The sequence below is a fragment of the Muscardinus avellanarius genome (assembly GCF_963383645.1).
Source record: "Muscardinus avellanarius genome assembly, chromosome: 14".
NCBI classification, from domain to species: domain Eukaryota; kingdom Metazoa; phylum Chordata; class Mammalia; order Rodentia; family Gliridae; genus Muscardinus; species Muscardinus avellanarius.
In genome coordinates, this window is record NC_137800.1 from 9,960,595 (window position 1) to 9,975,856 (window position 15,262).

Here is a 15,262-nt window from a genome sequence, read left to right on the forward strand (position 1 = left end):
CCACCACGCCCAGCTAGCTTTACTCTTTAATATTCTTACCAGGAGTATATGAGTGTTCTGTTTGCTTTACATTCTTGTTAATATAGCAGAGACTTACAGGCTGCTTTTGCTAAAAGCATTTGGTCCCACAGATATCCAATGGGTAACTAAAAGTAGGGCAAAAGCTTGACGTCCCTGCCTTTTACATCTGTCTCTTTGGCTATCTTAAACTCTGGTTGGCCAGGTGTGATGGCCCATGTCTATAATCCCAGTATTTGAGAAGCTGAAACAGGAAAAAATGCAGGTTCGAGGCCAGCCTTAGCCATTTTTTGAGACCCTCTTTCAAATTAAAAAAATATATATTTTAAAAGGCTGGGAATATAGCTCAGAGTTTGAATGCCCCTGGGTCCAGTCCTCAGTACCAAAACAAAACAAAATCTTTGGGTCAGAATCCTTTTCAGCTCTGCATGTAGTTAATGAATTAATCATTAAAGGAATGTTCTTCTAAAACCAGTGATCCTCCTCCTTTGAGGCTAAAGACTCCAAAAAAAGAACGGTTGAGATACTTTCAACATTTGCGGGACATCCTAATCAACAGATCGTCAACCAGCACCTCTTCCACATTCCCTTCCAGACTACCCGAACGGCACCTAGAAATCTCCCTGGGAGTCTCCGGCCATTGCCCCAAACCTTAAGGTGGACTCAGCCACTGTTATAACTGACTCTACCTTGCCTTTCTGAATCGCTCTTTCTCTGAGCCGTTCTGTCCTGCAGTCCTCTCAGATCCAGGATCACAGGTCTGATCAATAACCATCCTGTGGCAGAAACCAAAACCCCCACCCCCAGTGAGGGAAGGGCCTCCCTTATGAAGGGAGGGCCTCCACGTCCATCCTGAGAAGAAATCAACCAGACCACAGCACGACCAAGACTGCTGGACGTCACCTGCTTCCCGCCCCGGCTTTGGCTCCTCCCCGACATGACCCCAGAGCTCGTCGTAGCTGAGGACACTTGGTTCCCTGCTGCTTCCCGGTGTAACTGTACTGAATAAATTCCTTTCCTGCTTCACCGTTATGTTTCCTGTTTTTTTTGTTTGTTTGTTTGTTTGTTTGTCTGTTGATTTGTGTGTCTGGGACTGGAACCCAGGAGTACTCTACCTCCGAGCAACACCCCCAGACCTATTTTTTTATTCTCTATTTTGAAATAGGGTCTCACTAAGTTGTGGAGGGCCTCACTAAGTAGCTGAGGCTGGCCGCAAACCCTGATCCTCATGTCTCAGCCTCCCAAGTACTGGGACTACAGGCACGCCCTACCACACCCCGGGGAGCATGGGGTAGAGTGGCGGGACATGATATGTTGGGAATCCACACAATCAGGCTTTAGTAACAACAATACTTGACACAGTAAGCGGTGGTGTTTCCTTCCTTCCTTTCTTTTCTTTCTTCCTTTCCTTTCCTTTTTTTTTTTTTTTTTTTTTGTACTGGGGATTGAGCCCAGGCGTGTTCTGGCTCTGAGCTACACCCCTGTCATTTTTATTTTTTATTTTGAAATAGGGTCTAAGTTGCTGAGGGTTCACTAAGTTGCTGAGGCCGGCCTCCAACCTCTGCTCCTCCTGTCTCAGTCTCCCAAGTGCTGAGAGCCTGCACCGCCATGCCCAGCTGGGTCACACCTTTCAAGGTTAGCCACTGTAATAGGTGTGTAAGGGTGTCTGTCTCGTGATGGCTTTAAGTTGCACTTTCCCAGTGACTAAAGGTGCTGAGCGCCTTGTCGTGTGCTTATATGTCTTGTTTGATGTACTGTCTATTGACAGAAGTTCAAAAAGAAAACAAATGACAAGAGCTAGCCCTGTGATGTCAATCTTTTTTTCATGAATTTAATTTATATGCTTTACTCCACTATCCAAACCTGGTATAATGTTTTATATTTAAAAATGTAAAATTCAGCTGGGCGTGGTGGCGCACGCTTATAATCCCAGCATCCGGGAGGCTGAGACTGAGGATCCAGTTCACGGACAGACTCAGCTACTTAGTGAGGCCCTCCAAAACTCAGTGAGACCCGGTTTGAAACTAAAGAATAAAAAATAGGGCAGGGGTGTAGCTCGGAGGTAGAATGCCCCTGGGTTCCATCCCCGACCCACCCCCCACAAAAATAAATAAAAATAAAAATGTAAAATTATTACATTTATTTTAAAATGTAAAAATTTTACATTGAAAATGATATATATGTTATAAGATGGGTGTGGTGACATACTTGTAATCCCAGTGTTTGGGAGGCTCAGACCAGAGGATCATGGTTTTCGGATAGCCTCAGTTACTTAGTGAGGCCCTCTGCAACTTAGTGAGACCCTGTTTCAAAATAAAGAATAAAATATAGGGCAGGTGGCACATGCCTATAATCCCAGCTACTCAGGAGGCTGTGGCAGGAGGACCACAGGTTTGAAGCCGGCCTCAGGAACTTAGTAAGGCTCTTAGCAACTTAGTGAGACCCTCTTTTCAAACAAAATATGAAATAGGGATGCAGGAATAGCTCAGCGGTAGAATGCTCCTGGGTTCAATCCCCAGCAACACACACACACACACACACACACACACACACACACACACACACACACCCCAACGACAACAATTGTAGATAAGAAAACAATTTTCTCCAAAACAGATGAACAAGAAAAAAGTATGGGCTGGGATGTAGCTCAGTGGCAAAGCGCTTGCCTGGCACCTCCCTGGATTTGATCCCCAGTCCAAAAAAAAAAAGAAAAGAAAAAAGTAAAGAAAAAAGTAAACAGAAGTGTGAAGTGTGTGTGTGTGTGTGTGTGTGACTGGGGATTGAACCCAGGGGCATTCTTCTACCTTCAGGCTCCACTCCAAGCCCAATTTTATTTATTTGGCAACAAGTCCTCCCTCAGTTGCATACCCTCACTAAGTAGCCGAGGCTGGCTTCGAACCTGCGATCCTCCCAAGTACTCCCAAGTCTCAGCCTCCCAAGTACTGTGATTACAGGCCTGCATCACCGCACCTGTCTCAACAGGAATTTAATAGTGTGTGCACCTTCTATTTAAGTGAGAGAGACCAGACAACTGAGTGGATCTCAGAGGTAGTGTAGAAAAATCAAGCTTAAATACCATCTTTAACTGCAACAAAAAGAAGGCTGGGATGGGGGGGGGCAGGAAACACCCAGCGAATGGGGAGGTTTGCTGAGCATACTTCCGGGCTGCCCTGGGCTGTGCAGTGGCGCAGGCGCGTAGCCCCAGCTCCTTGAGATGCTGAAGCAGGAGGACTGCTCGAGCTCACGACTTCTCGACCAGCCTGGGAAGTAGAGCAAGACCCCCTCTCCATAGATACACGCCTTTTTAACCATCACTTAAAAAAACGTTCCCCTGACTTCTCCAGGGGAGGGATTTAGGACGCTGCTGATCTTCCGGAGACTAAGACATTTTTATAAGGGGATATTTTCTTTATACATTTCTCTTACAAGCCGGGCGTGGTGGCGCACGCTTGTCATCCCGGCATTCTGGAGGCTGAGACCGGAGGATCGTGGTTGGCGGACGTACAGTGACCTGCCCGAGTCTCTTAGTGATCGCATTGAGTTTTTATTAACTGCGTTTTAGTGATTGGGTCCCGCTGCACACGAGCGTGCCCTACACGTGGCAGGCACGTAGCAAGTGCAACTAAGAGCCAGATAAATGGTGAGTCAGTGCACGCGTGGTGAACAGCCAGCCCACAGCCCTGCCTGCAGAGACGAGCCACGGCTGCATCCCAGGGTGCCCGGCACGGTGCGGCGCTGAGCGGCGGGCGGATCTCTCTCCATCCTGAACCCCGCACCACCAACAGTCCTGGCCCTGGTCGCTCACCCTGCTGAGGACCCCAGGCCCTGGGGGTGGGGGGCGCACCTGAGGCTGGACAAGGAATTCTGATTGATTGATTGTGGGTCTGGGGATGGAACCCAGGGGCATTCGATCTCCGAGCTACACCCCGTGCCCTATTTTTTATTCTTTATTTTGAAACAGGGTCTCACTCAGTTGTGGAGGGCCTCACTAAGTCGCTGAGGCCAGACAAGGAATTCTTGCTTCTGAGACATTTTCCTTTTCTGGTACTAGGAATTGAACATGGGCACACAGCCTCTGAGCTCCATCCCCGGCCCTATTTATTTACCTATTTATTTTGATACTAGGGATTAAACGCAGGAGCATTCTAACTCTGGAGGTTTTTGTTTCTTTGCTTGTTTATTTTTCGGTACTGAAGATGGAACCCAGGAGCATTCTACCTCCAAGCTATACTCCCCCGCCCAATTTTTTTTTTTTTTTTAAACAGAACTCACTAAATTGCAGACATCCTCACTAGGTAGCTGAGGCTGGCCACAAACCTTCGATCCTCCTGTCTCAGCCTCCCAAGTACTAGGATTACAGGTGTGCGCCACCACACCTGGACTGCCATGTTCCTTCTCTATGGGGGCTTCACTGGGGAGGCCTCAGTTCATGGCTGGCAGTGGGTGCTGGCCCTCAGCGAGAGCCTCCCCGGCTCTCCCCTGCGGAGCTTCCCAACAGCGAGGTCTGGGATCCAGAAGAAACAAATTCAACACCGAAAGGCCTTGTATCATCAAGGCCAGGAATCACAAGGTCACTTCTGTGCGTGGTGCAGGGCAGGCACATCTCAGGCAGGGCCAGCAGCCGACACTGCAGTCCACGGCCCACAGGGAGAGCAGACAGAGCCAGCTGCAGCCAGGCCAGGGGCGGAGAGGGGTTATTGTGGTGGTTTTTTTTTTTTTTTTTTTTTTTTTTGGTGGTACTGGGGATGGAACCCTTCTACCTCCAGGCTATACTCCCAGACCAATTATATATATATATATATATATATATATATATATATATATATACACATACACACACACACACACACACACACACACACACACACACACGGTCTCTTAAGCCAGTGAGGCTGGCTTCGAACCTGCGTGATCCTCCTGTCTCCGCCTCCCAAGCGCGGGGATAACAAGCGTGCACCACCATGCCCAGCAATTTGTGGTGAGGTTTTGAACCAAAACTACCATATAGAAAGAGGTATGTCGGAGCCAGACATGGTAGTCTCGAAGGTGGTCTCAAAGGTTTGAGACCAGCCTCAGCAACTTAGTGAGATGTGCCCTTGCAACTTAGCAGGACTCTGTTTAAAAATAAAAGAATAAAATTGGGCTGGGGATGTAGCTCAGAGGTAGAATGGCCCTGGGTTCCATCCCCAGTATCACTAAATAAATAAATAATTTGGCCACTAAAAAAAAAGGGTGAGGGAGGAGGAGAATGAGGAGGGAGAGGAGGAGGAGGGAGAGGAAGAGGAAGAGAGGGGAGGAGGAGGGAGAGGAGGAGGAGGGAGAGGAAGAGGAAGAGAGAGGAAGAGGAAGAGAGAGGAGGAGGAGGGAGAGGAGGAGGAGGGGGAGGAAGAGGAGGAGAGGGGAGGAGGTGGGAGAGGAGGAGGAGGGAGAGGAAGAGGAGGAGAGAGTAAGAGGAAGAGAGAGGAGGAGGAGGGAGAGGAGGAGGAGGGAGAGGAAGAGGAGGGAGATGAGGAGGAAGAAGAGGAGGAACATCTAACACGCTGCAAGCCCACTGCATGAAGCCCAGCCCAGAAGGCAGAGTGTGAGATGGTCATTGTTTCCAGCGGCTGTTGCTGGGTGGGTGGGTGCTGCCTGCACGGTAACTAAAGGTGTGCTGAGCCCACCGCTTGCCCCAGCCAGCTCGAATGTGTTATTACACTACTGGAGACCCGGCCCTTTCTTGGAGCTTACCAAGACCCTGTTAGCCAGGCTTGGCAGGTGCAGGGCCCCAGGAAGGGTGGACACCAAGCCCCACCTCAGGAAGAGGGTGAGGGTGTCACGGGTCAGCATGATAACTTCCGTGGGTTACACACGCACCAGTCAGAGATAAAGGCTGGGGTTCTTAATTCAAATAAAGATACACGTTCCATGGGAAACGCAGGCCATCTCAAAATGTGTAAGAGCAGCCCAGGGAGAGAGGCACAAGACTGCAAAAACTGCCCTAAAATGGCCCAGAATGGCCCAAAATGGCTCAAAATGACCCCCAAATGGCAGAGAGCTCCTCAGAGCTCCATTTCGTACAGGGCTTACTAGAGAGCGGTGGTGGGGGCACATGGATGGTGTCTCTTCTCTTTGAGCCTTCTGGTTCACAAAAGGTGAGAATTCCTTTTGGGACAGGGCTCCTGTCCGGGCTGAGGGGGTGCAGGGCTCTTTACCAAAAGGCCTGACTTTTCTGGGGATCTTCCAGGAGGCAAAGGGAACTATGGCAAAAGGTGAACTCTCTCAGGTTTAATCACCAGGATTCTCCTGAATAGCCCATTGCCTGAGCTGACAGCCAGCAAAGCCTGTTGGGAACTGCAGTACCCATAATGCAGTACCTCACATTTTTTTTTTTTTTTGGTGGTACTGGGGTTCCTGGAAACCCTTCTACCTCTGGGCTACACTCCCAGACCTATTTTATATTTTTATTTGGAAACAGGTCTCTTAAGCCAGCGAGGCTGGCTTCGAACCAGCGCGATCCTCCTGTCTCCGCCTCCCAAACACGGGGATTATAAGCGTGCACCACCATGCCTGGCTTTTTTTTTTTTTTTTTTTTTTAAAGAATAACCAAGGCCTGGTGGCACACACTTGTAATCCCAGCATTCCAGAGGCTGAGACAGGAGGATCGCAGCTCGCAGCCAGCCTCAGCTACTTAGTGAGGCCCTTTACAACTCAGTGAGACCCTGTTTCAAAATAAAGAATAAAAAAAATAGGGCAGGGGGTGTAGCTCGGAGGTCAATGCCCCTGGGTTCCATCCCCAGACCTGCACATACACAAAGAAAAGAATAACCAAGCTCTGTTAACGGAAGATTTTAGGTTTTAAAACCATATTTTTCCTTTTTCTTTCTTTCTTTTTTTCCTTTTTGCAGGTCTGGGGATGGAACCCAGGGGCATCAACCTCCGAGCTACACCCCCTGCCCTATTTTTTTTATTCTTTATTTTGAAACCAGGTCTCACTGAGTTGCAAAGGGCCTTGCTAAGTAGCTGAGGCCATCTGAGAACCCTGATCCTCCTGTCTCAGCCTCCCAAAGGCTGGGATTACAAGCGTGCACCACCACGCCTAGTTTTCCTTTTCTTTTCAATGCATCTCCTTCCTACCTAAAATTTTATTTCTTCTAGTCTACCTCAATAAGGGGAGAGGGACACAAATCCCACCGACCACAGCTACACCCCTGAGAAACCCATGAGAACCAGAGAGCCGCCCAGCACATTTGGGGGCCACAGAAGCACAAAGAGGTCTCGCCGGGTGGGGTGGTGCACATTTGTAAATATAGTACTTGGGAGGCCGAGACAGGAGGATTGCAGATGAAGCCAACCTCAGCTACTTAGTGAGGCCCTTCACAATTTAGTGAGACCCTGTTTCCAAATAAAATATAAAATAGGACTGGGGGTATAGCCTGGAGGTAGAAGGCTCCTAGGTTCCATCCCCAGTACCATGCACGCACACAAAAAGTACCAAGAGGCCTCTCATGTTGTCTCTGCCATCAGGAAATTGAGGTTCCAGATGAGTTAAGAGTCACAAACCAGCCGAGCGTGGGGGCACACGCTTGTCATCCCAGCATTCAGGAGGCTGAGACAGAGGAGAGCAGGTTCAAGGCCAGCCTCCCTTAGTGAGGCCCTCCAGTCAACCCAGTGAGACCCTGTTGCAAAATAAAGAATAAAAAATCGGGCGGGAGGAGTAGCTCGGAGGTAGACTGCCCCTGGGTTCCATCCCCAGCACCACACACACAAAAAAAGTCACAAACCTAAGGTGGGGGAACTCCAAGATCACCTGGAAGTGCATGGGAGGCTGAGAATGTCCTAGAAGGCACAGAACGAGCCCGGCAGGATCAGGGAGGACTGAAGATGGACCGTGTGGTGGTGTCCTCTGAGTATAGGTACAAAGGCACAGATGAGCTTGCTGAGAGAGATGTGGGGGTGCCAGGAGGGACCAGGGGCGGCTGAGACACCTGCCGACCCCAGCGGAGGGGCAGGGGGCCTTAGGGGCCTCCATACTCAAGCACCCTGCCCCTAAGAGGTGCTTGGGATGTTTCCACCACCTGGAGCTGACAGCCAGCAAGGCCCTCTGGGAACTGCAGTACCCAGAGCTCTGCGGAACCGCACTACTTGTAAGAAAGCGCCTCCATCAGAGCTCTGCGGAACCGTAATACTTGTAAGAAAGCGCCTGCCATCAGTGCAAGACCCATCTAGAAGAAAACAGGCCGGGGGAAGAGCTGGGCTGACAGAGCCCTGACCAGCCCCGCAGGCAGGGTTCCATGCTTGCTACCAGCATCTGGCCCATTTGTAGCACCACACTCTGCCCCTGGGAAACCCCGGTGCCACCCAGTCCGTCTGTGGGACGTACCTGCTCAGCTTTCCTTCCTTCCTTCTTTCCTTTGGGGGATGCCCTCCCTCCCGGGCTGCCTCGCCCTTCCCCAGCTTCCGTCTTGCTGCGGGGGCGGCACATCTTCCATTCCAAGGAGGTGACAGCCCTGCCATCCACCGACTGGCTCACCTTGGGAGGGTCAGAAGTACACCTGCCCTAAGGAAAGGTAAACAGAGTCTTTGCTCCCTAATTAACTCTGGGAAGCCTGAGTCAGGCAGTGACTTAGGGCCAGGGCAGCTCTAACACTCAGTGACTCCCCAGGCCGGGATTCCACCAAGCCAATCCCCAGCTGCGTGCCCCAGGCGCCGCCCCACCTGGTGCGAGGGAGCCGGCCAGGCCAGGGCCCGCAGCTCTGTCCACCGCCCTCTGCGCCATCCTGGCAGACTCTCAGGCCCTGCGATGGGGGTGTCCATTAAATCTGGAATCCCGAACGCCAGCGACTTGCACACCCAGGGCTTCGGGCTGAGAATGGTTCTGTCTCCTTGAGAGAGGCCTGGCCACCAAGTAAGTGCTCGGTGGCCCAGAGATCAGGGAATTATGATAAAAAACTACCTAACAAAAAATCAACTAGGAGCCAGGCGTGGTGGCGCACGCTTGTAATCCCAGCATTTGGGAGACTGAGACAGGAGGATTGTGGTTCAAGAACAGCCTCAGCTACTTAGTGAGGCCCTTTGCAACTCAGTGAGACCCTGTTTCAAAATAAAGGATAAAAAAAAAATAGGGCTGCGGGTGTAGCTTGGAGGTAGAATATCCCTGGGTTCCATCCCCATGTACCGAAAAAAGAAAGAAAGAAAGAAAGAAAGAAAGAAAGAAAGAAAGAAAGAAAGAAAGAAAGAAAGAAAAAAACAGCAACTAGGTGAGCCCTGGTGTAGTGGTGCATATTTGTAATCCCAGAACTGGGGAGGGAGGCTGAGATAGGAGGTTCACAGGTTCAAGGTCAGCCTCAGCAATTTAGCAAGACCCTATTTCAAAGTAAAAAAATAAAATGGCATTGGGTTTGTAGCTCAACAGTAGAATACGCCTGGGTTTAGTCCTCAATACCAAAAAAAATTTAAGAAGCCCAAACTCACTCCACAGACCACCTTGCTGTCTCCTGTGGGTGGCCGCTTCTTCCCTTCAGTCATCACACAGGATGGTTGTCACCTCGATGAGCTGCCTGCGAGGCCCTCCTCCACTCCTAGACATCAGCAGCCACTTCCTCCTGGCCCTCAAATTCACTTAAATGCCCATATTTAAGATTCTCATAGTTCTTTGAATCTTCTCGCTTTTTGGGGGGCAGTACTGGAGATGGAAACCAGGGACATTCTACCTCTGAGCTACACCCTCAGCCCAATTTTTTAATTCTTTATTTTGAAACAGAACCTCACTAAGTTGCAGAGGGCCTAAGGAGCTGAGGCTGGCCGCGAACCTGCGACACTCCCGACTCAGCCTCCCGTGTACTGGGAGGATGAGCGTGAGCCACTCTGCCCGACTCACTAAGCCGCTTTCTCTGCTGGAAGAATCAACCACTTTGTGAATCTGGGTGGTGGGACCAGGAAGGCGGGAGACCACCTCTCACCTCCCAGCCCCTCCGGCAGGGAGGACACAAGCAGCCCCCCCGCAGCCAGGCCGTCGAGGATTTGGCTCAGGAATTGGTGGCACCAGAGGAAAGGGCTGGGCCATTCACTTCTCCCTCGCAGGCGGAAGTCGTGGTGGCAGGGCCCGACGTGGGATCCTTGGACAGAGCCGCTGGGGTGCTGCTGGCCGCAGCGGGGCTCTGGGAGGGGAAGGAACACTGTCCTGGTGTCTGGCAGTGCCGTCTTTCTCCGGAGCAGACCTGCAGCCATGGCTGTTCCTGCCAGCTTGTAGTAAGATCTGATGTCTAGACCACTGCGTGCATCACGGTCAGGCTGGACCAGAGCCTCCGGGTCAGAGCTGATTTAGCAAAATAGCTATGAGTCTGGTGTCGCGACAGAGACCCTGACACAATGGATATGAGCCGGTCATCAGAACTCATGAAACAAAGGAGCCGTGCGTGCTTGTGTGAACACAAGAAGACTCCTTTCGCCTTACACAGGATGTTGAAAACATCCAGCTTGTATTTAAGTGGTAAAAATCACGAAAGTCAAACCAAAGTTTGGAAAACACTGTCAACGCCGGAAACTCCTTGAAGATGCGCCCACCATCTGACGTTAAGACGTGACTTCTTTTCCCACAGGGGCTAACAATTCCTATCCACCAAATGGCAAGGTTGACTTAGCAACCGGGAACAGTGTCTGCTGTTCACTGAGTTAGGAGCTGCCGGCCACAGGCTCGAACCCAGAGGAATCCAGAGCTGCTCTAGGAGAAAGAAGGGGCAAGCCCAACATGGTGGTGCATGCCTGTAATCCTAGTGCTTGGGAGGCTGAGACTGGAGGATCTCAGGTCCAAAGCCAGCTTTAGCAACCTAGTGAGACCCTGTTTAAAAAAAAATAGAATAGGGCTAGGGGTGTATAGTTCAGAGGGAAAATGCCCCTGAGATCAATTCTTAGTACCAGAACAAAAATGTAGCACACAGAGCTGATTCATCCATTGAACATTATATCTCTCTTCTGTAAAACCCAAATAGCAACTTCCTGAAATGAGTATTGTTGGGATTAAAGAAAATGGAAGAGCTCAGAAGTCAGGTCTGCCTCCTGGGCGTTTCCACTCCTTCGTCCCTGAAGCAATTGTCCGCCAACTGTCTACTAACCCGTATGGCCAATCAGTGATGTTTAAGGAACCAGCAGCAGTTTTTCCTTGAGAGTCTCACCCTTACACTCCTCCAAAATATGGATCCTTTGGCAGGAACATTATAGCACTTTATTTATAAAAGCGCAGATGCTCTGGAGATTAACTTTCAGACATGGCTGAAATGCATACAGATTTTCTTTCAAATTTATGCATAATGCTGGGCTCAGTGATGCTCCAGCGGATACTGTGAAGCTCAAAATCTTCACACCACGACGCCTAGTGTTGCCAAATACACAGAGAGAGTACGGCGTGCCGACGGGCTCGGTGTCTTCATTCCCTGGGTCTGCCGTCACACTGCTGCACTGCTGCTGAGATTCTCAGGAACATGAATTACGGTGGCAGTTGGTTTTGGTAAGAAGATGCAATTTTCGAATGCTACGTGCCGTACGCCTCTGTCACCCTGCCTGAACCCGATCACGATGTATGATTACAATGCACCAATAAAAATAAAGCAAACAAAGCTGCATGCAATTAAAAAAAGGTGTAATTTTCTGGATATAAACGGAAACCTCCGAATTGTCTTGGCAAAATTAAGAAATGCTGGTGTCTAGAAACTGCTTTCGCTTACAATCGGCATCCCAACTTGGGGATTTATTAAGGGTGCGGTACGGGTGGGTTAACACTGCGGAGTGCCCGTTCCTTCATCTGCACCCATTAGAACTGCTATTGAGAGCCGGGCGTGGTGGCGCACGCTCGTAATCCCAGCACTCGGGAGGCTGAGACTGGAGGATCATGGTTCGCGGACAGCCTCAGCTACTTAGTGAGGCCCTCTGCAACTCAGTGAGACCCGGTTTCAAAATAAAGAATAAAAAATAGGGCAGGGGGTGTAGCTCAGAGGTCAAATGCCCCTGGGTTCCATCCCCAGACCCGCAAAAAAAAAAACAAAAAAAAAAAAACTGCTATTGACCACGGCCACCTGGGCCAGCCACAGACACTCAGCTGCCGCAGTTTCTCTCCAAAGGCCAGGAACTAACAAGTCTCAGACTCTCCACATTTTTTCCCCCCCTGGAGGATGGGTTTTACAGAACCCCCATCGTCCAGGCCATCCCATACAACCCCAGCCTGGAAGCAATATGCTATGGCTAAAATTAATCACAGTTCCACGGTTTTTGTTTTGTTTGCAGAGCACTGGCTAAACCCCAGAACTCCTGCATGCTAGGAGAGCTCTAGTACTGAGCTATAGGCCAGCCCCATGCTCTCACGCAATGTCCTGCCGACCAACCCCGTCATCTCTAAGTCCATTATTAACACGCAGTGACCGGCCAGGGGCGCACACCTATAATCCTGGTACCTGGAGGCTGAGACAGGAGGATCACAGATTCGAGGCCAGTATGAACAAATAAAATTTATTTGCTTTCAAGTAAGAATTATGAAGCTGAGTGTGGTGACACACGCTTGTAAACCCAGTACTTGAGAGGCTGAGACAGGAGAATACAGGTTTGCGGACAGCCTCAGCTCTTTAGTGAGGTCCTTCGCAACTTAGTGAGACCCTGTTTCAAAATAAAGGATAAAAAATTGGGTTGGGGGTGTAGCTCAGAGATAGAGTGCCCCTGGGTTCCATTCCCAGCACCACAAAAAAATTATGTAGCTCATAATTCATATGTAGCTCAGTGGTAGAAGGTCCCTGGGTTCAACCCTCAGTATCACAATAATAATACTGATATATACATACACAAATATGTACGTGTCTATAAAAATTTTCAAAATTTTGGTGTTATTCAATGCAACTTGACTTTTAATTTGATCATCCCTAATTCCTAGGTTATCTCACATCTGGCTACTCCCTTTCAGTTAAACCTAGTAACACTACCTCGAAATTTGCCTTCTGGTGTTGTCAAAAACGAAATTCTGCAATTCCCAATATATCTTGTTCAGGAGGTGCTGAGTGACAAGCACCTTGTCAACTCTGGGATTTGGTGAGAGAACAAGACAGAGGAGCACCTCCCTGGAGGAGCTCAGCCCAAGGCGGCTGGGCAGGTAAAGGCCCTGGTGACTCGGGGTGGCTGTGGGGCCCAGGGTGAAGGCCAGGGGTTCAGGAGCAGCACCTGGCCCAGCCAGGGTGGAGGGCGAGACCTCTGGGCTGGCTGAACGGTGGGCAGGGCACCCCTTGGCAGGGAGGCGGCACTCCTGGAGAGAAGCCAGCCTGGTAGCCACGGGAAGGGAGTCCATCCCTATGACGAAAGGGGAGCCCCTGAAGGATTCCGGGTGGCACGTTGATATGACGAAACATGTATTTGGAAAAGTTGACATGACTGCTGAGACAGGTACCAAGCCCTGGTTACCAGTTAGGAAGATCTCAGTGATTGGCAAAAGGGAATGGTAGGCCAGGCGTGGGGCCTCCCAGTAAGTGGGAGACTGAGATAGGACTGCAGATTCAAGGCCAGCCCCAGCAACTGAGACCCTGCTTAAAAAATAAATAAATAAAAGGGCTGGCATGTAGTTCAGAGGTAGAAAGCCCTGGGTTCAATTCCCAGTTTAAAAAAAAAAAAAAAAAAAAAACAGTGTGAGGGGGATTGGTAGTTTCAATTAGCATTCAGTGGGAAAGTTCGGAGCTGAGTAGCCACCTCTTAGAGGGCCGCCCTCAAGTGGATATGCAAGCTCATGTAAACAGCTGTTACTGTTTCTGCTTTTGGGGACTAAGGACTGAACTCAGGACATTTCAACCTTCACCTACAGTCCCAGCATCTTTTATTTTTTAAAACAAGGTCCCATTAAATTGCTGGCCTATACCTGTAGTCCTGTCTCAGCCTCCCACGGACTGGGATAACAGCTGTGTGCGGCTGCACCCAGGTTCTGACCTGCAGTCAGGAACGAGTCCCCACGTCTGTATGTGTTCAGAACAAAAGCAATTTTTCCCCAAGCATTTTCAGCCCCGGTAGTTGAATCCACAGGTGTGGCTTGAGCAGATGCAGAGGGCAGACTACACTGGGATTTTTGGCCGAGGGCCGAGCACTCTACCCGGAGCCGCGCCCCAGCTCCCCGCGGGCAGGCCCGACTCCCTCCCACACTCGCCGATCCTGTCTTTCACCTCCTCCTCTCCCCGTGGGTGATACCCGTTGCCCCCGGCCCCGTGCGTGGGCAGCAGCACCGCCAGCTGCGGGAGGCGCAGCCGGAGGCTCAGAGGAGTCGGGGCCTCCATAATGGGAAAGTGTCCTGTAGGCGGGAGACCTTGTTACCGCTACACTCCCGGGCAATACCATGGCATAAAAATAACAGACTGACAGAAAAGGTTTTGTGAGAGCTTTAATGGCACAAAATGTTTGTAGCTACAAGTTACACATGTATTGTAAACGTATATAATGGTACAAAATGCTACCTAAATAGACGAAGATGCATACCCACTCTGGCTCAGTGGATCCCAAGCCTCAGCGGCTGGCTCAGTCACGAGCTCACTCGCTGCCCAGGCCTCCATTTGCATGTTTTACACCAGTAAATATTTTTACTGCAATCAAGGTGACTCGACGCACACTTCTCGATGTGCAAGATTGTGCAGTTTTGCTCTATTTTATTTACAAATATTTTTAACCAGTTTTCATCAAACATAAGAAAATTGAAGCCTGCCTTTACATCCTCAAAGTGTAAACAGGTTAAAGCTTTGTTAACATCAGTCTTAACAACTGTTCACTGTTGACTTCTTTCCAATCGACGTGCTTTCGTTAAACACAAATCTGGGCAGGAGCACAGACACGCCCCACGCGTGGGGCTACCGATGAACACTGCGCGGGCGGGCGCATCTGTGCTGGGCGCTACCGACGATGTGTCCACACGTTTTAAGTCATATTCCATAACTTCACAGACACTTTAAGGAAAAGGGCAAAACTAGACTTATTTTTAATGGTGAAGAAAATCATAAATATACCCATGGCACTCCTGATAAAATTGCTGCTGAATTTAGAAAGAGGGCAATGTATTGCCTATAAAAAGTGGCTCTTAGAGCATAATTTTATTATGCTTCTCTCCCCTGATACCAATTATAATCCAAGTTGTATATTGCAGAGGTTTAGCTATTTAGTTCTCTTTACTGGCCCTTGAAATTTTATTCAGGCTTTTCAAAAAACAGTGGATCATCAAATTTACTTTCTTTCCAAAGAAATTCAAATATGAACA